The following is a 24,204-nucleotide window of genomic DNA, read 5'->3' on the forward strand; positions in this document are numbered from 1 at the left end:
CTTTCTTTCTTTCTTTCTTTCTTTCTTTCTTTCTTTCTTTCTTTCTTTCTTTCTTTCTTTCCTTTCTTTTTTCCAGTCAGAAGGACAATATTTCATTTGCATTGTCCTAACAGTAGTGGATGGATCATCATTTCATCTTCTTGCTGGAGAACCGAATTTACTCTTATCTGAATTGCCTATTCATCTCTTTATCCATTTCTCATAGACTGAATTTTTTATCAATGTATATAGCTTTTTGTATACTGGAGATATTAACCTTATGTCTATCATAGGCACTGCAAATATTGTCTCTATCTAATACTTGTTAAGATTATTTATATCATCATTTAGCATTGAGAGCTTCTTTAAAAAAAAAAAAAAACAATCAAATTACATTCTAGCCCCTACGTGGCCAAAAAAGAGAAGGGAATCAATAGAAAAATCCGTCTACAACTGCTAAAATGAAGACTAAAAAATCCACTGAAATATAAACTTGGAAAGAATCCATTATAATAAAACTACATTTCCAAAAATGCATTCTTCATCATGACACAAATGGCATCTTTACCCTTCCCTGGCTGAGAAGAATGGGATCCCACAGAAAGTCAGTAGCACAACTGGTCCTACCCTGGGGGGTGGATGTCACCAACGTGTCGCTCTCTGTAATTCTTAAATCTGAGCAAAGTATTTGTTTGGGGAGTTTTCAGCCTCAAATACTACTCTGTGCTGTCCCTAGGATGGATTCTATGACCAGAACATTCCACATAAGGACAATCAGGAATCCTGAAGTTGTGCATACAAATGGGCTGATTTTGGAGACAGGAACTGACGACTCTGTTTCTTTCAAAATGGTACGTGGCATCAGCATTTTACTGCCCTCAGTGAACTACAGAGACACTGCATATAGGTGTCAGCTGAGATCTGAACACCTATGCAGCAGAGAAGGGAGATCGCATAACGATAAATTCAAACGGATTGCCACTTAGGTCAGCAACCCCTAATGACTTGCTCAAAATGACATTCTTAAGAGGTGATTCTGAATCTCTGAAAATACCACAGATTTTTAAAATGGGATCTACTATACAGCATAGTACTAATAGCTAAAACAACACTGTACTGAATACTTAAATTTTCTGTGAGGGCAGGTCTTAGATTAAATGTTATTAGCAAAAACAAATAATTATCATGAAGGCAAGAGGAAACTTTGGGGGCTGATGGATACTATGTTTATGGTCTTGATGGTGATATTGATGGTGTCAAGGGACATTCTTATCCCCAAGCTCATCAAGAACTATACATCAAATATGTATAGCTTTTCATATGTCAATCATATCTCAACAAAGTGATTCCTTTTAAATGAGATCTTTTAGATTATTTATAAACTATTTCTATATTGGCATTTTACCAATAAAATAATCCGATGAAAAAATAACTTATTCTTTAGTTCAGTTCACGTCTCTTCACAAGTGCTCAATCACTGTGCCTTACAAATTATGCGTGTCCCTCTCGCAAAGGTCTCTGTATGGATTCTGGAAGCTGAAACCCATCTACTTCTCAGCATACAGGCCTATATCCTGCTTTACCATAGAATACATCCTAATGGCCAGTGCCAATTACCTGAGACATGTAAACCTTCGAGTCTACATTAATAGGCCAAACACATTTTTCTTTGATAGAAAATCAAAGTTTCAAGCCACTGATAAAACTCTGGTGACATCTTGAACTTCACAGCTTTGATCCTCACACAAAAGCTATCGCAATGCAAGTGGCGTTCACTAAACTCCTTGCAGGGAGTCAAAGGCTGAGTGGCCCTCTGGCCTGTATCACTATCTGCTGTGTTGTTATTAACAGTGTGTCACAGACTCTCTTACCCAGCACATTGCAAATGTTCGCAGATTCATTCAGTCGTGACTGCTGCTAGAGCTCACACTGAGAACACCAAATAATACACTGGCCAAACTATTCAGCAGGCCTCTCAAATACTACATGTTCACTAGCCCACAGTCCCTGGAAAAAACATGTAATTGTAATAGTACAGAGCAGGACGAGAAAACAGTAGGGCAAGTTTTTATGTCAGAAAGTAGCATTTTAGTAACAAGAACACTGGGTAGATGGTTGAAACCCATGCCTTGCTGGCCCAGGGCCTCCTCACACTCCACTGGGAAGAGTCTGCTTTTGAGAACAACAGGGGCCTGAACTGCTGATGGGAAGAAAAAAAGCAAACTAAAGGCTGAAAAGAACTCTCATCACGTGCTCCACTGTAAGAATCTGACCTTATTTCTTATAACCAGAATAGCATCTTACATTAAAACAGTGGGGAATTTTGCTGCTAAGATGTTGAACAAAGGCTCACAAGGGTAGAATTAACTTTGGGACTTTTTGTCACTTTTAAGATCACTTCTGAAGTATCTAAGTACTATTGCATGAAGTTAAATATTATGAAGAGGTCTCCCAACACCCTCCTCAAACATCCCAGGGCCAAAGCTCGGAGGCATGCTTTTCCTCCCTGTAGTTGATTCTAGGGAGAGGCCAAGGCCCTCACTACCGTCAACATGGTGATGACTCCCAAATATCTACCACTGGTTCCAGGCACTCCCACAGAGCCCAGACTCACATCTCTAACTGGCTACTCACCTGACTGGATGAGAAATGAAAGCCAGCAACTCAAAATTGACATGACCCTAGGAGAATTCTTCTTTTTCCCTCCAAAACCTGCATCTCCCCAAGACTTTTGTCTTAGTGAATGGTCCACCTGCCAGCAACTTTCTCAAGTCCAAAACGTCAACTTTTTTCTTAAATTCTCTTCGCCTCTCCCCCAGTGCCCAGGCCATCAGATTACTATTGACTGTGCTAAAAATATTCGAAATTCTTCCAGTTTTCTCCATCTCCACAAACACCACCCTAGTCTGTGCCACCGTCATGCCTGGTCCAGTCACCTACAATGAACTTCTAATGGTTCTCCCTGCTTCCCATCTTGCTACCCTACAATGTAACCATGACAACGCGAGTGACACTTTAAAAATGCAAACAAATCCTGTCTCACCACTGCTTCTCCCAAGGCTTCCCCACACCCATAATTAACATCCACGTTTCATGTCCTGCCTTACAAAGCCCTACACGCTCCCACTCTCATGTCACGCCACTCTCCCTTCCCCACTACATTCTATCCTCTCTGTCACATGACCCTACCTGAATTCTCGGCATAGCACTTACACGATACTGTTTCTTATTTATTGCGATATAATTATTGTTTATGGTCTAACTCTCCCAACTAAAATGAATGCTCCATGAGAACTGAGAGCCTGTCTCATTTGCCAGTCTATCTCCAATTACTAAAATAGTCTCGCACACAGTGTATGCTCAAGAAATACCTGTTGGGGAAGGTGGGGTGGTGGACAGAAGTTATTTCTCCTTGTCACTATTCCTTGCAGTTTTCAAGAAAAGTCATGTGTTTCATCAGTGATAGAAACATGGTTTCTAATCAGACATTAATTGCGATGCCCGCAAGTCGGTGATGACCTCCACGTACAGGAAACGATGCTTCAGAGGCACCATTTGTTTATACAGATGTTTGTCCATGAGGAATTTTTGTTTGAATGAACCACCAATCATGTGTTTTCAGCAAGGAAATTACACAGCAAAAGTGGGTTCCAATCCTCAAAATATTTGCTAGCTCAGTGGAATAAAACCAAGACTCTGTTTGCAGAAATCTATAGCTGCTTTATTTTGCAATAATATTTAAGTAGGTGGGTTCTATTGCTTTATAATTCTTTTGATAATATTCTGCCATGGGAGCTCTCTTTGTGACCTTTAGAAAACCAAGGGGGTAAAACACACAATGGATTAAGAAGCTATGTTACCCACTGGGCTCGGCCATCCAGGTGACCTCAGTGACTTTGGCAAGTTTCTGAACCACTCCATGCCTTACTTTACTCATGTCTAAACTGGGAATAACAGTAGAACCTGCTTTGTATGGTTGTAGATAAAATGAAAAAATACAAGTAAAGCAGTTATACCAGTGCCTGCGACACAGGGGGTCCTCATTGAGCCATTATTATGAATTATTATGAGGTTATTAAAAGTGGTTTATAAAATGTTTCATAAAATGAAGCGTTGGAGAATCTTGACTAAATCTCTCCTGTCACTGCTCCGTTATAAGGGGCTGTTAAACGACCTCCACTGGTGAACTGGTCCCAGTCCTACTTCAGATGCAAACAAGGATGACTAACACAGGCAGGTGGAGGTGACCCCAGAGATGTCCACTCTACACTATACATGGGGAACTTGCCTGTGTTAAGAAAACTAAGAAGCTACTCCAAATCAATAAAGTCTTCACAACCATGCACCTGTGGTTAGCAATGTTAGGTGTAGGTGTATCTGACCATTTAGTATTTTTGCCTAAGAAAACAAAAGCTGCTCAGTAAATGCTCTGCCATAAAGACAGAACTTGAACAAGAAAATAAGAGTCAAAGTTAGAATGCATACAAGTCACTTAACATGATAATCAGAACAAAGCTAGACCATCGCGATTCACTTTTTCATTATTGCTGTTATGATGACATCCCAGAAGAAACTTCTGAGACCTTCACACAGACCTTTTCTACACCTAGATTGTGAAATAATCTTAGAAGAGCATAACACAGTACATAAAATAGAAAGTTATAAAAAGAAATGTAATCCGCTCCATAGAAAATGTGGCAGTGGAATGATAAAGTTAGCATATAACTAAGCATCAAATTGAGTTAAGGAGGAAATTTCGGAAAAATACAGAAAAGTCAGAGTTACTTGGGAGAAAAGAGCCAGGCCTGCCTACTGAAAAGCTGCTTTGTTCAGGGATGATATTTAGAATGAGCACGAACACAGGGGATGTGCTCCTGCACATGCTTCACGGAGGTTGTTCTGTTCTGTCTGGTGCCTATCATGTGACCGGCCTGCGGATAGCACCTACTATGTAACTGGCCTGGGAGTAGCACCCACTATATGACCAGTCCGTGAATGAAGCCTACTGTCATTCCGTGGACAGCACCTACTATGTAACCAGTCATGGATGGCACCCACTATGTGATGGCCCGTGAATAGTGCCTACTATGTGACTTGTCCGTGGATGCCTCCTACCTGCTGCTCACAGCCGTAAACAGTCATCAGCACAACTCAGGTATGTGTTCAGAAATGGCTAATAAGAGATGTGGGCAACTGTCCACATTGTTCAATGAAAAATGTGTAAGTGTGTATGTTCGTGTGTGTATGTGCGTGCGCGCGCGTGCGTGCATGTGTGTGTGTGTGTGTGTACACGCACTCACATGTGCTTACAGCACCAAGTCAGTGAAAGGTCCCTTATTTTAAAGGTGCTGCAGAGCTGTGATCTTCTTCCTCTGTCATGTGGATGGATACTCAGCAGCTGACAAATAATTTACCATAAATTCATAATTAACCCACAGACCTGGGCTTTAGCATACTGTTTTAGACATTTATTTCATTGACAGTAAACCTGCTCTAGTGACCTTCATAAGTCCCAAAAATAGTGCCTTCTATGTCTATTCCTATGTCTGTGTCTACACCTTCTATATCTATATCTATAAACCTATATATCTATATGTCTACATCTGTATGTTGTATCAGTATCTACATCTATGTTGGTCTATATCTATATCCATATCCATATCTATGAGTATATCTATATCTTTATCTTTAACTCTATCTCTATCTATATTAATATCTATCTATACTTATCAATATCTATATCATATCTGTATCTATATCATCTATATCTATATCTTTATCTATTTCTTTATTTCTATCTATTGGGTTGCCGGAAAAGTCATGACATATTTTTTCTATGTTTTTTGTAGCAAAAATGCGTCATGACTTTTCCAACAACCCAATATATTTTTATCTAGCTATATATGCCTATCAATATCATATCTATACCTATACCATCTATATCAATGTCTATCATCATCTATATTAATATCTACCTACAAGTATGCCTGTCTACCTCTATCTGTACCCACATATCCCACTGCCCCAGGATTGTGCTCCCAGATAGCAGGGACTCCCTGAAGACACACCAATCTGCTTCTTGAGCATGTACATACAAGAGAACTAATTTACAGGAACTACGACTTCAGGGCTCTGAGCTTGGCTTGGCCTCATGACCCGACAGCCATGCTGTTCTCTGCTAGTTTTACATTTCATAATATGTACGCCTGGAAGATGATACTGACGAAATTCTGCTGTGACATGACAGTAGGTCCAAATGCTCCACTTAAGAAATGTCAAATGCCAGGAAGGAACTGACATCTGATCCCACAGTGGAGGGGAGGGCACATGGGTCGTGGTCTGTGTGCTACTTGATAAATCTTGCCTTCCTCTGCAGTTCTCTGCACAACTTACAGACAGCCAGCAGGGAGAGACTGTGGAAGGACCGTGCACACTTTCCTGTCTGTGATACACCAGCAATGAGGTTCACGCATATGGACAACAGACACGACTGTCCAGGAAAGCAGGAGAGTGAGTGTCCTCAGCTGGATAATACGGGGAAAGTCTATATAGCTACAGCAAATCTAATTATTTAATTATTGGAAAAAATCATGAAATAAACATCTTAAATCAAATGTAGCACAATCAGAAGGTGAGAGGAGCACATTTTTATCACCCTGTTAAGGGCCATTAGAGAAGGTATGTTTTACAAAATCTCAGTAGAAATCACTTCTGTACACAGCACACGCACACCCGGCATTTACCATGTGCTAGACTGTTATGTACTGAGAAGACGAACTCAGTCAAGTCAAGAGCCTCATGTTCTGAAGAGGAAAGACTACGCACACACAGGAAATACTACAAGGAATTCAACGACAAATAGTCATTGAGGGGATATGCATGGGAGTGTGGAGACACAGAGGAGGTGCAACTTAATGGTTAAGTACTATCTTTGGGTTGGAGAGAAGAAATATGATATTGGTGTCCAAGCTGGAGGCATGGCCTCAACTTGAATGAACCAGAGTGGCCACCAGATGGTCTGTGTGATGGGCCAGCTTGGGCAGGTGTCTCATCTTCAAGCCATCACTCTAGCAAGGAGGTGGCTTGCTATGGAAGGAGGAACAACAGGTCTCAAAGGTACATGGCCTCCGAACTATAAGTAGGGCAGTCATAACCAAACAAATCCAAGCTATGGAAAATAACTTAGATGCCATCTAATTCTTCCATGCTGGAAATGTAAGATTTGTTCACTATTCTTAGATATGGTCATATGAAAATATGGTGGTATTTACTTCCCAGAATCTCCTGGCCATCTTTCCAACCTTTGCTTTTTCTGCTTTGGTTTAACCAACAGTGGTTATTGTCCAAGCTGTAAGCAAAAGCAAATGAAGCAAAAATACTCTGCTCCCTTTCTGGCCTGGGAGGCTACAGGAGACACAAACATGCATGAAAACCACATGAAAAACTCCAGCAGATAAAACATGAACTGATTAGGTTTGCAGCCTTGCAGCTACAGAAACCTCTCCAGTACTCTGATCTGGAGACCACGATGTCGGAAAACCCCAAGTCCCATGAAACCCAAACACAAGGTCATTTTTCTGCCCTTAGGAAAGTTCTGCCAAATAAAGATCTTATGCACAGCTTAATCAAAAGGGCAGTTTCCTCCCATATACTGCAAATCTTCAAATCCAAGCTTTTATCCCCACACACAACTGCCTTCTAATGGGTTCCTGAGAATCAACAGTACATGTACGTCCTTCCCAGCCCCACTTAAAACAAAGGAACGAATAGGGTTCTGAACTTCCCCACACATCTGTGATTCACAAATATTTACAGGAGTCAGCACCCTTCAGGACAACAACATACTTGGCAGATGTTCAGCTAAACAAATGACAAAAAAGGCCAGAACCCCACATGAAGAAAAGGAGATAAAGCAAGGTTATCCCAGCTCCATACTGGGAATTCTGATACATCCTAATGTGGATAATGGGAGCAGACCATCCTGTGAGTGAGCTCCGCTAACACAGAGTGAAATGCATGTGACACACACATCAGATGTGCACGGGCCTTTGCACATCGTTTCACAGAGACTGTCCACCAGGCTGGCTAGACAACAGGACAGGAAGAAGGAGTGGGGTCTACGCCTTTAGTACTTCTGACGTCACTAAGAATGACAGGCTAAATCTTCATCCCAAAATACAGCCACTCAGCATGTTTAAGCAAGTGATATACCTGCGTCCATAATATATGTAGAACAACAAATACCACAAAACAGACTTGCTGCCAGAACAGGACAATTCACTGAAACACTGACAATTCATTTCATTAAATGCTAACAGTGCTTGTCTTTGCTGAAGGCATTCTGAGTGAATTTTCCCTTTCTTGTACATATTTTCCATAATGAGCATTCACCAGTCACTACGTGAATCCTTTTTTAATTCATTCTCTCAAATTGCAAATTTCAAAATCGGAAATTTTAGACAGTGAATATATGGCTCATAATGTGCCAACAGCCTCAACTGCAGAGATTTGCTATTTACTTCTTTACATGTATTGATTGATACATGTTCTGCTAGACATTATAACACGCATGACTTCTGTGTAGAGATTATGTGTTTGTGTGCGCGCATTTCTAAGATCCATAAAATTAGGTTAAACATATTATTCTGCAATTTCTTCTTTCCAGTTAATAAGGTATCATATATACCTTTCCATTACCATTATATCATAATTTTATTTTTTTTATATTATCGCTATTAAAGTGAAGATAACTTTTCCATTACTCCTGGCACAAGTACGTAGAGACCAGTGGCTCTTGAGAAAGGCCCATCTCCAAAAGTTCTCCTGCATCAGGCTTGTGGGCTTGCTGCAACTATTTATTTCTATGAATGCATGAATCCATGAATGAATGAATGAATGAATGAATGAATGAATGAAGTAGTTCCCTACTTAAATTTCTTAAAGAAACACACATTAATTGGTTTTTCTTTGCCCGTATTTTTCGATAACCAGTAGAGTAGAGAGTCAAATGGGCCCGAAGGTGTCAGAGTATTCTTTTGTTAAAAAAATAAAAAAAGACCTCATTTGATATATGAGGCAAAGGGCGACCCATGTTATTCCATGATTTAAGTATGTCACTCTTGTTCAAACGTGACTCTTCTAAACATCTGTGTTTGTTTGTAATAAAAGAGGGAGATCTGACGCCAGAACACTTTTGTGTAACATAACTATCGGAAAGCCCAAAATAATTGCATGCTTGCCCTAATAAGCAGCAGTACATATAAGGGTGCAAAATAAACTGAAGCCAGGTGGACGATCACACTGTGGGCTGGCATGCTATGACAATGTGCCTTTTGGACTTCCTGCATGATTTCCCAGAGGGGATGGTCCAAAATTGTTTTGACGTAAAGATTTGTCTTTCTGAAAGCTTGCCCATTCACTGCCATTTTTAACAGCAGAGATAAGTGAAGCTCATAAGCTATCACAGTATGCAAATCTATGAAATGGTTGGTCTCTTCATTTCCCACTTAGATGTCTGACTTACCAAGGAGGAAAAGGGTGAAGTGTTCCTTCGATCATGTATCACGCTAAGGGTTCACAGCCATTTGCGCACTCAAGCCCAACTCTCACACACCAACACTGCAAAAAAGAAAAGATCCTATTAACCCAGTTTAAATGATGCTGTGGTCATTGCTTATCAATTCTAGAAAGTTCCATTAGTGTCCTGCACAACCAGAGTAAGCTGCTTTGGCAATGTAAGACTTAAAACAGAGTGACACAGGACAGCTCGGAAATCGCAAATAGAATAGCCCTGGCTTAATATCATGTGCACCCAAGGATTTCTTTCTTCAGAAAAGGAGAAATAAAAATTCAAACAGGGTTAACATATGAAAATAAATCTCAGGAAATGCCAGAAAGGACCATCATTTCAAGCCCATTTGAATTACTTTAAGCAGCTTGAACATCAAAGACATATTGCTTGTGTGAATTTACCCATTTTATGATGGCTCTCTCATGTCTTTTTGGGAATACGTACCTTAAGTAATAAATTTTAAAAATAGGAGGTAAAGGCAGAAGGTATAGAATAAACTCTACCACAAATCTGAGTATGTATTTTCATTTACAGATTACATATTTCATTTACATATTAATTTATTTGTTGTACAATACAAAATTTTATGGGAACTATAAACCAAAAAAAGGATTCACTTTACTAAAACCAAGGAAAGCCATACAATCTCCTCATCTGATTTAACATAAAAATCCCGAAAACATGACATTGTAATGTGACAGAAAGTCTACCGCCAAACACCAGCCATCCTACAACCATGTATGCCAGCATTTGAAGAAATGGGTCATTTCCCAGTTCTTATTCATAAAGGAAAGATGTCCATTATTACTTAAGGATGCCTGTTACTTCAAAAGCTGTCCTTCAGGGCTCATGCTTTTTCTGTTGTCCTAGTTCACAGACTTGTTTTCTACTCTCCGCACTCTGCAGCCTCCAGCTGCCATAAACTTGAAACACACTGATGTTGCCTATCCCTATACACTTAGGCAGCAGCTGAGAACGATGACAAGAAAAGGAGGGGAAGAACTTCCCAGAACATTCTGGAACATTCTGGCTCTTCCTCTATGCAATGATTCCCACACCGTCTCCTTCAGTAATTATCAAAAAGCCATCTGCCTGCAGAAAATACACTGAATTACAGCATCTGGAAATGTGTAGGATTTTATAGTTGTTAAAATTCAGTTTGGCAGTCCTGAGATTCAGAGGCCAGAGGGCAGTGGCTAGGTGACATTGTCTCTCTGAGAGGTTCCTGCCTCCAGGAAGTGCCTTTGGCTAGTTCATGGGAAGCGAGGAGGTGATCCGAAGCAACACACTCAGAATTGCCCAAGCAGGCGCCCAGGTGCGCTGATACACTACAGCATCTCAAATCCCAATGTGGTCCCAGTAGAGTCTTTGAAGGTTCGTGACATCATCCTTTGGAAAGGAGGAGGCACAGATGCAAATCCTTGAGGCCAAAAGAGCAGTAAGGGAGCTCTCCCCAAGGTAAGGAGGCATACTCAGCCCAGGAAAAATTCCTAGGAGCGGCCAATTCTTCCTTACAACAGTGTAATATCTCCTTTGGGTGTGGCAACAAATATGTTAGTTGAGACTCCTTTATTAAATAGCATGTTTGAATCCACCAAGTTTCCTCTGGAGCCCTAAAATCTGTTTTACAATTAGTACAAAATTTCCTTGTATTTGTTTATATCCTAATCAAAATTTAAGTAATAAAGTTGGACAGATCCACTGGTTGCTGCTATGAATACTTGGCGATTTCTATCAGCTCCCCTGCGTCAGAATTAAATTAAAAACAGGGCTGATGATTAGGTCTGGAGGCTGAGCTCTTCTATTCTCCACCAGCGAGATAAAAAATTAGCTGATGTGGCCCACAGCTAGGACATGCAAGAGTCAGGCCTGCAGAGGATAGCCATCCTTTTAAATAGCAAAGGGGACAGGCCAAAAAGGGTGTTGTAAGAATTCAGACAACAAATATTGCAGGAAGAGACCATCCCTGCTGAATCTAGACCCCTTCCTTGTGAAAAGTCAACACTCATGTGACAGAATGCCCAACACAGAATTCACATGACTCAGAGGCCAACACAACTTCCTCTAGAACCTGAAGTCTAAACCGGAAGCCAGTACCAGCAGCAGGACAGGTGTGTACACCCTAAAAGGTTTCACTGTGTCCATGCTTATATCAACGATTAGAAGACATTTCACCACCCTGGAGCACAAGGGCCAATGAACAGAATCAGGACCTTCTGCTCCATTAGGGGAACCTTGCCTGGATACAAGTTCCACCCTCCAGAGACATGTATATCACTCAACACAACATCCATATGTGGGAGCAGAAAGCACAACAAAGCAGCGACCCTGCATAGGAGCTAAGCTGAAGTCACAGACAATGGCTGCTGCCGACTGGAGGTGAGCTCGCCCAACCTCCCAAGTGACGTCAAACATTAGCTGATGTATGAGGTTGAGGTCAGACAATTAAGTTCAAGAACTCATCCCAGAACTCATCCCAGAAAAAGTGCCACATACCTCACTGCTGAATATCACTATGGTCATCTTCGAAGTACTCCCCTTTGGAAGCTATGCACTGATGCCAGCACCTAGCCCACACTTCAAAGCAATTGTGGAACTCTTTTTCTGGAATGGCCATCAGAGCTGTTGTCATATTACCCTTGATGTCCTGAATTTCATCAAAATGTCTTCCTTTCAATATTTCCTTTGTCTTTGCATAAAGAAAGGAGTCATTGGGGGCCAGATCAGGTGAGTAGGGAGGGTGTTCCAATACAGTTATTTGTTTACTGGCTAAACACTCCCTCACAGACAGTGGCAGGTGAGCATTGCTGTGATGCAAGAGCCATGAATTGTTGGCAAAAAGTTCAGGTCGCCTAACTTTTTCACATAGCCTTTTCAGCACTTCCAAATAGTAAACTTGCTTAACTGTTAGTCCAGTTGGTACAAATTCATAATGAACAATCCCTTTGATATAAAAAAGTTAGCAACATCATTGCAACAAGTTCACGAACTTAATTGTCAGACCTCGTAGAACCATAAATCACTAACATATTTTCTATAAAACTGAGTAAAGACAGGACAAAGCCCCAGAGACTCGACTCAGACTAGAGGGTAGAATATTTACCCATTAAATAGAAACTGCTTATGTTTTATTAACATATAAATGTCCCCATTTGACTCATTTCCATATTATTCTCATTCTTTTTGCTATCAGCTGAGTGTCAATTTTGGTAAACACTTGGTAGTCCTATGCCATCAAGTTTCTCCGTTAGAGCCCCACCCCCAAATACCTGCCTGGGAAACACCTGTGCAGAACTAGCCCTGCAAGGCTTTGTGATTTATAAACAATAAACCTTTCCTGGAAGTGGTATCCTATAATCATCTTCGCAGGCTCTTAAAATGTCTCTAAACTGAAATGCATAAATAAAATTTAAACATCAATTATAACTTACTAAGTGCTCATCAACTCACAGCTTTCTGCTAAAATACGCAACCTTCCCCCAGCCCATTCTACTCAGAATGAGAAAAAAATGTGGATTTAAACATTCTTCCAGAGATCCAAGGTCAGGGGAGTGGTGGCCATTATTCCTACAGATACAAGAGAGAAATTTAAATCTCAGGCCAGTTTTAAGAGCTCTATTTAGAAACCATGTCACAGAAGGATCACAAGAAATAAAATGAAAATAGACAAGACCACCTGGCATCAGAAAGACATTTAGTGGAGGCGTGGAAAGAAAGCCCTCCAGTGCAGGCTCAGGAAACTTATAAGCTGTTGGGCTAGCGTTTCCCAACTTACAAGAATTTTACCAGTGACTATGGAGTTTGAGAACCATCTCGTCATCAGTCAAGTGCCCAGTTAACCAACAGGCACACCTCCTTGGCCATGCATGGTAGGCAGGCAGGAGACGAGCAGGAACCAATTACGTTCTTGGTAGTTCATACCAGGCACTGCCTGACTTACATTACACAATTCAGTAAAACTAAGAACTGGAGGAAAGGGAGGTTAGTTTCAGGCGGAAGAGTCGAGGACAGCTTCCTGGAAGAAGGGAAATGTGATCTGGGCTTTGAGGGATAGGTAAGATATTGAAAGAGCTGATGAAGGGTATTTGAGTGGGGTGCATTACAGCAAATAGCAGATCAGGCAGGGAGACGGGAGTGTCCCAGGATGGAAAGAAGAATCATCTTGGCCAGAGCAGTGCTGAGCTGGAGCGTGAATGCCAGGTACCACCCTTGGGGTAGGGTGAATTGATGGAAACCTCAACCTTGGGGTCAGCTGAGGTGAGAATTCTCAGCGGTGCAGGCTGCAATGGGGACAGGTGAAGCAAAGCAACTCTGCTGAAGTGGGAAGTCAGGACTGGAGGGCAGCGCGGATCACAGGCAGAAAGCCTGCCTCGCACTTAAGTTTATAGAGGAAAATATGGAAGCACATGGGAAAATCGTTCCCAGTGGGGAGCTGACGGGAAGGGAGGTGGCATCAGGAGTGAGTGGACCCGCAGGGCAGCCTGGCACACACACCCCCACAGGACCAGGAGGGACAAGGCTCCAAGGAGCTGGTCTAGAGAAAAGCAGACGATTAGAGAACGTTCACATAAGAAACAGAGGAGGCTTCACCCAAAGGAAGAGGGAGCCCCTGGAGGCTCAGGAAGACCAGGGTGCGAGTGGTGCTTAGAAGAATCAACATGGCAGCTCAGCAGGAGACACACAAGGTGGGGAAACCAAGGGCAAGCAGCTGCCACAGGAGAACTTTAGATGTTAACATATTTTTTTTTAAAAACTGTAAGTTGTTGCCCATTTTTGCAAAACATAAAAACTGTCTAGAAATGGTGCATGTACTACAAGAGGAATGAATGTCTTTGATTTAAGACAATACTGTAAACAATGAGCATCAGAATTTGCTCACAAGGAATTAAAATGCATAAGCACAGGACATCGCTGCTGCTCGCTCATTGGTCCGAGCCACTGGTGGGGGCCCTGAAGGCAAGCTGTTCACTCTCTGTGGACACACTGCTCCCCTACCTGACACCGCCCCTAACTTTGCTCTTCCTGTATGATGTCACCTCTGTCTCTGTTGTTCCCTTCAAATACAAGTGGCCCACTGGACAGTGCTTGGAGAAATCGCAGTGGACATTCAGGATAAAGAAAGATGCTGCCTAAAAGGAAGGCAGGCTCCTGTGGGCTGGTAAGTGTGGACGGGGAGGGAAGGGTGTCATCAGAAACCCGCAGCAGTTCAGAAAAGAAAAGCAAGTGCTGGCAACAGGAACAGAGAAAGAGGCATCAAGGCAAAAGTGAACCAGAGGACAAGGGACGATGGAAGGGGAGGAAGGTCATGTGAGAAAAGGGGGGGGGGTGGAGAAATACACAAGCAGCAGCCCGCAGAAATATGGGGGTGCTCTGGAAAGATGCAAACTTTTAAGGATGCAAACAACTACAGGAACCTCTGCTCCTAGCTGCCCCCACATTCCTAAGCAAAAAGCTCCCGCATTCAAGAAAAACAATGTGAAGAGGAAAAGCCGACTTGCAGGAGGCTTGAGGCGATGAAGAAAGTGTAGGGTAAAAGGCAGAGGCCTGTGAGGACCATGCCAGCCGATGCCACTGGGTCAGGGGCTGGCCCACGAGCAGGCTCTCCCAAAATGTAAGATGGCTGACCACTTTAGAGTTAAGACAGGTCAGGATTCAAATTTAAAATGTACCGTGGTTTTTTTAAATATAGGTCTGTTGATTTGTTCAGTGTCCCCATCTAAACTTTGAACATTATTTGACATTACGATGTATAAATGCTGAGAGCAGGGTTAGAAGGGTGTGACATCAAGACCCAAGTCTTAGGATGTTTTCTGTTTGAAAGGCATTCCTTCGTCCCTCGGTTTGCCAGCACTGGCCCGTGTGTGGATTCTGTGCTGTACCCTGGCCAAATTCCACATGTGCACACAGCGTCTGAATCAAGCAGTGTTTCCACGGGGACACATCAGTGCAAACAGCTGTGGCTTTAGGAAGTTAGTATGATACGACAAATGTACAAGGGGAACATTTTTTAAGGCAGTTCTTGAGACTTGTAACTATACAATGATATCATACTCCAAACAGTAAATAAATGTTTTGCCTTACTTTCTGTATCAGTGTACATGGCCAACACTTTGACACTTTGTCCTGCATCATGTTTGAGTGCAGGGTGTACGGCAGAATGACATGTATAATGCCATAGATACAAGGAAGGAATTCACCCACCAGCATAGCTTTCCCCCAACTCAGAAATGATCTCATTAACAACCAGCTAATTATTTTATACACAAATAATGCCACCTATTGATCCAGACCAGTTAATAAAGAATCTCTTTGATAATTAACTCGAATACATGTAAAAAGGACAACTGTCAGATGTCACAACTTCCCTTCTCTAAATCTCTGGCTTGTCTTAGGGAAGAAGTAGTAGCACGTGGAGATCAGCTCAGAGATGATAGAGTTTTCATGGACAGTGTGTCTCACATGGGGACATAAGACCTCACGCTTGGGTCATCAGGCTCGGAGGCCAGAGAGAGGCAAATCCTACCTCCCTAAACAGAAGAGCAAGCCCTTTAGAAAGTTACAGTGAACCAGAGACAGAAATAGGCTTCCTGCTTGAGTCTCTACATGCAGACCCATGGGACCCCCTCTCTCCATTGGTTACCTGTGACTGAAACGCTGCCTTACAAATGTTAAACTTAGCTGAGACCTACAGAAAGGGAAGGTGGAAACTTTCACCCTAACATTGGGAAGAAAGGAACCCAATTGTTTCCCATTCTGTCTTCTTGCAGATCACTTTTTGTTGAGTATTCCAAGCTGGCAGGAAGTGCTGACCCTGGAACCGAGGAACTTCCTCAGCAACTGGAATACAGTTGGAGTCAAATACTTCCTAGTCCTTCATTCCCACATCAGACAATGAGATGTGTTCTGAGGTGCTAAGAGGTATGAGAGCACAGGGAAAGAATGGGGGGGGGGGAGAGGGGAAATGACTTCTTTTTTCTTTTATTTATTAATTTTTTTATTAATTTCAGGTGTACAAACAACACAGTAATTAGACATTGATATGCCTCACCAAGTGATCACCCCAATAAGTCTATTACCCATCTGACACTGTACATAATTATTAGAATATTATTGACGATGTTCCCTATCCTATACTACATATCCCCGTGACTATTTTTTAATTACAGTTGACAGTCAATATTTTATATTAGTTTCAGGTGTACAGTGTTGTGGATAGGCATTTATTTAATTTATGAAGTGATCCCCCTGGTAAGTCTAGTACGCGCCTGACACCATACATAGTTATTAACATATTATTGACTATACGCCCTGTGCTGTACTTTACCTCCCCGTGACTGTATTGTAAGTACCGATTTGTACTGCTTAATCCCTTCACCTTTTTTAGTCGCCCTCGCAACCTCTAAAATCTTTTGCGACAACATGGGTGGACCTAAGTGAAATAATACCCTTTAAGTCAGACAGGGAGAGACAAATACCATATGAGTTCACTTATATGTAGAATCTAAAGAACAAAATAAATGAACAAACAAAACAGAAACTGACCCACAGATACAGAGAAAAATGACTTCTTTATTATAGCAAACAAGTTGCTGAACACCAAGCAACTGCTCAAACAGAGCAATTTCTGAAATCAGCTCTCTAAGGACACCAAGGTCTCCGAAGAGTGACTACTTTCTCATTTCTGCCACCATGCACCAAATTTTCAAAGGGCAGGCTCGCTTTTCATGTAGGCAATTTTGAAGCCCTTGCACAAGTGGTCAATTTGCATGGGCAATGGGCCCCTCAGCTTTCATCCTGACAGCTAAATTGATCCATGCTTTGTAGATGACATTCTCGGTCCCCAGAAAGAGAAGGGTGTCCAAGGCTTGCTGAAAAATCTAGTCTCTCAGTTCCTACTTATTCAAAGCAACACATCCAACATGACTTACCCAGGAGCGTTCCCACACAAAAGCAATTCAAGATTTAACTCTAGATCTAAACTCAAGACTCGAAGATCAAGATGTAACACTAAAAAACTATAAAACTATTGTTACTAAACTTTTGTTAAAGCAAACTGAAAGGGTTGGGCTTGTATATCAGCCCTTTGGTCATTCCGTAGGAAGAGGGAAATATCTGCCACAGATTAAACCCAAAATTGGCATCAAAACCTCCCCAGAATGAAGCTGAACTAAAGCAGACAAAGGTTGACCCCAAGAGCATGAAAGACAAAAGGGGCTGATTTCTCCCTGGAACGATGGTTGACTGTGAATTGCACAATGAATTGTTAGTGAAATGGCAATGGGTTAAATCACTCAGAATATTATTTTCCTAAAATAAGAACAGATAGCATTTCTTTAGAGGTTTCTAGCTACAAAGGATGCTCTCTGCCCAATTCTGGAGAGAGAAATAAAAAATGTTCTCCTTGAACATGTTAAGAGCAATCCAATTCATGCAAACACACAGCCCAATCCAGTCTGCACGTGGGGCTGCATCAGTTTTGCGTTTTCCATGACTTCACTTATTTTATGCGCCTAGGACCCTGATGCTGCTGTTTGACATGGTCTGCAGTGATCTGGGCCGAACAAATTGTGTTAACTTACAAGTCAAACCACAGTGGTGTTTTTTTTGGCTGAAGCCCAGCAAATACTCTGAAGTCATTTCAGAACGTTCATCTCTTTGAAGGCTTGAAGCATAAAAGAATTTTAAATCCTGCTGAAATCAGTCAAAGGTGAGCACCAAGACCTGAAGGACGAAGACATCTCATTTTTGGGCTACAGCACGCGGGCAGGCGCGTCATTCCCCCGAAGTGTGTGTGTCATGCTTTTGAGGCTGCAGAGGCCCATAGCACTATCTGAATCCCTGACTGTGTTGCATAACCAAAAGCCTAATTCTGCTCGGTTTGTCATCCTCTTAATATAAATCAGTGATAAAAATAAGAAATAGGCTACTACGCATTGAACCAGATGGTGTCTTACCTTCCTGTAAACACTGCTGTGTTTAGAGTATTTACATGTGTGGGGGAATAAAAAGATCCTTTTTTTTATATATTAAGCAATGAGTCATGTCATCCCTTTCGGCACAGACTGTACTGAAAGTTCCTCCCATGAAGAACCAGCACAGCTTCCCTAATGTTTAAAAACAACCATGGCAGCTGCCTTGGATTAGTCATGAAGCCGGCTGCCCATCCTGCAGCCTCCAACAAGGAGACGTCTGATCAACTCGGACTCACTAAATGGAACCAGGAGGCTGCGCGTGTCCTGACGCAAGCCTGCTGGGGAAGGAGGCCCTCCTTGGTACAAGCCAAAGAGCCTTGTTTCATTTTCTGTGCAACACACACTCTTCAAAATTTCATCCCAGAAGCCCGACTCTACCTGCATCCTTCTCCCCATCCTTGGGGAGCGATACCATGGGCCTAAAACATCCCACCTGGGAGAGGAGTGTCAGATAATCAGGAAATCTCTGAGCTTCTCGATTATTAAAGGAGCCGCAGTTCATCGCTCACCACCACATTCAATAAAAGCCACTCTGCAGAACTAACTGGACACAACACAAGACCAGTTTGAAATGGACCATGCTTTTTACAAAGTAGTGTTTCATTATTTTCCACTGACTAGCTCTGCCAGCGAATGTGATAACGCGGGGAATGTGCAGGGGACGGTGCCTGACGTGTGGTAAATCCCACACGGGTGTTTGCTCTGCCCCCAACAGTGGGATGGGTTTGTGTTTCCTTTTCATAAACTGTCAGGAACACAAACCCCCACTTTGTTGGACGAACAGTATTAACCTGACCAACGGTGTTGGTTTGGGTTTTTCCCTTTGATTTTTAAAAGCTGTTGAGACAGTAATCCCCTCCCTGGAACGTATGACGTTTATTTGTGACTCTCAATCCAGAACTCTGTATTTCTTGCCCCTTAGATTGTTTGATTGGCTTGATCTCATCACTCCAGCCATTCATCCGAAGACCGGTCCTGCATCACTGCAGGTGTCTTCGGGGTCCCCCTGTGGCTGTCTCCCAGTCACCTCTCCTCTGTGACCAGGACACCCAGGCCCCTCTCTGGTTTTCTCTGTTGTTCATTTGCTGGTCTTCCCTTGTCAAGAGCAGTTATCCATCCTACCAACTTCGCATCTGCGAAGCCAGGCTGAGAGTGAGAGGTTTCCTTCCTTTGGATCCAGGCTCTGTGCAAATGTGAACAGACCAGGGGCAAGCCCTACAGCCAGCTGCTAGAGACAGTCTTCCGACAGGCTATCACGTCATCCAGTCTGACATCAGTCAAAATCACCCAGAAAAAAACACTCCCCTTGGAGCACATGGTGCCCAGCCTTCTGCGGGTCTAAAAGGTGGCAGGTCCTCAGCGTGTGCCCATGCAGGAGCTGGTATATGGCAGCTGTGCCATGCAGGAGAGACAGTCCTGAGGAGGGAAGCACCCCACCTTCCTGGCCAGAGGCCGTAGGCTTGCCCTGATCCCATCTTCGGTCAAAATAAAATTCTCCTTCCACATCTCTTTAGAAGCTTTCCAGGTCTCAGAAGAGACTTCCTGATGCGATTCAGACAGGTTTGGGCCCCCCTTTTTCACATCCTCTTCATACTCTTGTAAAGTCCAAACTTACCGCAGACTCCCCTGGGATAACATACTTTTATCTACCCACTCTTGTCTCTTAAGCTGACTGACACATCCCAGGATCCTTCTAGACTAGACTCTCTGGGGACGCTGCGTCGACTGCCTTCTGGGAACCTCTCTCCATGCTCAGAGGTCCCCAAGGAGAGACGGCGGCTCTTGTGAACAGAGGCGAGACAGGAGAAGGAGGCCAACCAGTCAAGAAAACATTGTCTCTTCACAATGTAAACATCCTTTCTGTAGATGTCATGCCTGGATTCCTGACTCCCTAGATGACCCAGTTTTCACAGATATCAGGTCAGTGGCTAAGTAAAAGTGACTCCAACTTCTGAATTAATGATGTTCCGTTGACCTGGAGTGACTCTGCCGTCATTGGTTCAAACGAAAACGTTTTTGCTTCCTGGGCCTCCATTCTCTCTGTAACGATGGCTTCAGGCACCGTTGCCCATGCACAGTGTCCACGAAGCACTTGACCGTGGGCTGGCCGCCTGCTGCCCCACGCCCCTCCCCATTCACTCCCGTGGCCCTTCTCCCCAGTTAACTGCAGAGAAAAGACACGTTTAAAGCAGCTCCCTCACACGTGGCTTGAGGAAACGTGTTGGTGCTCTGGCCAAAATGAACGTGAAATTATGATATTTACTAAGTTAAAAACTTGGAAGCATGTTAGGTCCTTTATCACCAGAAAATCATTATGTTCTTGGTGGTACTTTACGCCTGACTCCAAAATGTGCATTTTAATCTCAATAATGATTAGGACTTTTTACTCGGCTGGTTCGCACTTATTTTTCTCATCAGCTCTTTTTTAGGCATGCAGAAATGACGCTGCTCTATCAGAGTAATGAGCCTAAAAACTGAATCCAGGAAGTGACAGCAAGGCCTTTGTAACTCTAGTGAAAAGGACAAAACAGTGACGCAGAAAATAAACTCAAACGACAGCAGGACGGAGACCTGTCCTTGCTTGGGGGCTTTTTTCTCAAACTAGTATATACAGACTGAAGTGTTAAATTAAGATGCTCTTGTCACGTTCAGCTTCTCATTCGTGTCCCCTCGCTCGGCCCAGCAGACATCCAGCAGCTCAGTAGAGTGCTGATGTGAAATGTCTCTGTCCTCACACAGCCCATCAGAGAAACCATCACCTAATGATGGACTGTCCTTCTCAAGGCAGCAGTCACTGTGAACTTCTGGGGAAATTAAGCCACAAACAGAACCCCTCATTCAAATGAAGAGCTGATAGCGCTGTGGGGGAAGGTGATAAGGCCCTTTGTTATGCTTGGAACAAAACATCCGCACCCTGCAGGCCATTTACTTCTTCAAGGGCCATGGCTGTCCATTATTTACTCACAGTTGCTCCAGAAATGCTCCTCCCTAAATAATGTAAAGGAGCTATACATCAGAAAAGTGGCATGAAATTCTGGTGACAGCAGCTTTTCTCAAAGACTCCTAAGGTAAACCATAATGTGATGACCTAGTACAGTGTTTACGGCCATTCTTTCATAGAGATAAACTGCTCGTGTCCTTCAAACTGGGTCTCCCCTATTTTCATATTCTGGGGCACATTGGGGTCTTTCCACAAAGCTGCAAAGATGGGACATTGATCCTAACCATCCTGAGATGAGAACGGGGAGGGTCAGAAGCAGCGCAGGTTTCAGAGCTTCCCTCCACTCTGAACCTTGAGATGTCAACTTCCCATCCTCTCTTCACTCTGCCAAGGATGGGAGGCAGGAACGCCCCTTCACAGACAAGGCACATCTACCTGACAAGGTGTGCACACCAAGTAATGATGACGCTTCCAGCTGAACCTCCAGTAGAAGAGAATAATCAGGACAGAAATCTGAATAACGCAATGGTTTTGGCTCTACGCCTCATCCACCTGGTGTCAAATGATAAACTGTCAGTAGAGACAGACTCTTCCCTTCAGCCATTTCCTTCACCTTCTGCGCCCACTTTTTCCCATTTGTCAGCCCTGCAGCTCAACATGGGTGCTCCTGGGGCCCCAGATGCTACAACAGACTTTTACAGAAAGGACGGACAGGGAAGTTTCAATGACATGAGCTTTCCTCCTTCAAGGACATTCACTCTGGAAACTGTCACTGCTCAGAAGACATCTTTATTCTGGCTGGAATCGCCAGAGGGAGCCCCCTTCTCCTCAATCCCAATGTGCTGTGACAGACATATGGCCGTCAAGGAGTCGCATGCTTCCCAGAGCGGGACGCCGTGCGGGAGTCCCGGCTGTCCCTGGCTTGTCGACAGGAGACGGCGGCGTGGGGAGACACTGCTGTCGATCTCAGCGAGTGTCCGTCACGCTTGGTAACCCACACCTCGCAGGCAGGACGTATTCCCTCCGGATCATCCCGAGCCTGCCCAACGGCTCCCACCAGGGCCTAGGGCTGGCACTGTGTTTCAGAAGGAAGTTTCACAGCCATGATAAAGAAGCCATGGTGGTCTTGTGGCAGTGGGCCCTAGACAAAGGCCCTCCCAGACCATGTGGTCACCAAGGATTTTGCGTGGGCTTCGGACAAAGACATTCCTGGACTGTGTGGTCATCAAGACTTCCCCGTGTAGTGTTTCCAAGTTCCTGCCTCACCCGTGGACCAGTCGGGAGCTGGCACCGTGGCCACATGTCCTAATAAATCTTAACTGCCAACCTGGAAACCTCAGGGGTATATAACCCCAAATCCCACCTGAGTGGGCGCTCAGCCTCTGGATGTGAATCCGCTGAGCCAGTGCGGGCACTAATAAAGGTTGCTTCCCACGCCTTGGTGTCCTGTCTCTTTGTCTGGGTCCCCGCAACAGTCTCCCACATATAAGGGCACATTCTTTAACCCAAACCACACAAAACTTTCTTTTAGCTTCCAGCCACACTCTCCCTAAGCAAAGTTTCAAAGGAAAAACTGGAGGTGCAGTGTTAAACTGTAAGATAACCATTGTCATTACCTGCTGTTCACATCTTGCTCCGTAAATGTGCCTAGTTTCCTCACCTGCTTGTCCATCAACGTGCTATTTATTCCAAAAACCCCACAATCACTCTTCACCTCCAAGTCAGTGCAGAAACACTGAGGTGCAGGTACCCTGATGACATCAGAAGGATAGGCAGCACAGCTCCCAAAGGGGTCTAATGCATCACCCAGGGAGAAGGCATGTCCTGAGAGCGGCCTCAGAGCCCAAAAGTTTTCGGCCAGTGAGGCCGCAGCAGCCCAGGGCAGGCCTAAGCCACTACTTTGCACCTACGGGACTCAGAGTACAAAAGGGGTCCAGTAACACCACACATTTCACATTCCTCTTGCATGTGGTAACTGATATTCAGGAAAGAGAAAGAAAATACAGTTCATCCTCATTATTTACGGATTCCATATCTAGGAACTCACCCGTTCGCTAAAATTTATCTATAACCCCAAAATGTGCTGTCGGCAGTGAGTTCAAAGCTAATGAATCAACTCTATATTAAACAAGGTGCCTTTACACAGACACACGCATGGCATGAGGCTCTTTATTGATGGGCTGGTGAAGATGTTGTGACCAGGGGCTCCCGGGAGCTTTAATCCTCAATGTCCCCTAACAGCTGATGACTCAGTGTTCACAGGTGACTTTCTACTGCATGAGTACCATGAATAATGAGGATGGACTGTAAACACTGGAGGATATGAGCAACAGCTAGAATACCTGTTGTCCCCAGGTGCAGTAACAGTGTCCCCAGCTCAGAGGAGCAACCACCTCGACGGAGGGAGACGGGGACTCAGGCGAAGGAAACTCGAAAGACACAAGCTGCGCGCCCATTCCTGGAAAGCAAAACATGCGCCCACTTGCTTTGGAGGGGCACGGAACTCACCATGCTGGCTGTGAGCTGCAGGGGCCCTGGTGCCTGGCTGTCTGGCATTAACCACCGCGGGCAGAGACCTTTCTGAAGTCATCTTGGAGTGAAAATTAAACCCCTCCAAAACAGAGATCTGAACAATTACCGGGCATCAGGGATGACAGGCTAGAGGCAAGGTCGCTTGCCGAACGCGGCCTCTGGCTTTGGCTGGTAGGACTCGTGAGAGCTCTCCTTCGGTAATGTGAACC

At 43.6% G+C, this 24,204-nt stretch overlaps 1 protein-coding gene across 1 annotated transcript in view; it reads right to left on the bottom strand.

The window, feature by feature from the left end:
- Window positions 1–24,204, bottom strand: part of SEMA5A (semaphorin 5A) — a 449,566-nt gene that overhangs the window by 335,924 nt on the left and 89,438 nt on the right. The window contains exon 2 of the mRNA XM_019662395.1: window positions 9,503–9,597. The gene's annotated coding sequence lies outside the window, so the exon portion shown is untranslated. The remainder of the gene's footprint in view (window positions 1–9,502; window positions 9,598–24,204) is intronic.

Source organism: Hipposideros armiger, unplaced genomic scaffold (genome assembly GCF_001890085.2).
Source record: "Hipposideros armiger isolate ML-2016 unplaced genomic scaffold, ASM189008v1 scaffold_374, whole genome shotgun sequence".
In the NCBI taxonomy this organism is placed as follows: domain Eukaryota; kingdom Metazoa; phylum Chordata; class Mammalia; order Chiroptera; family Hipposideridae; genus Hipposideros; species Hipposideros armiger.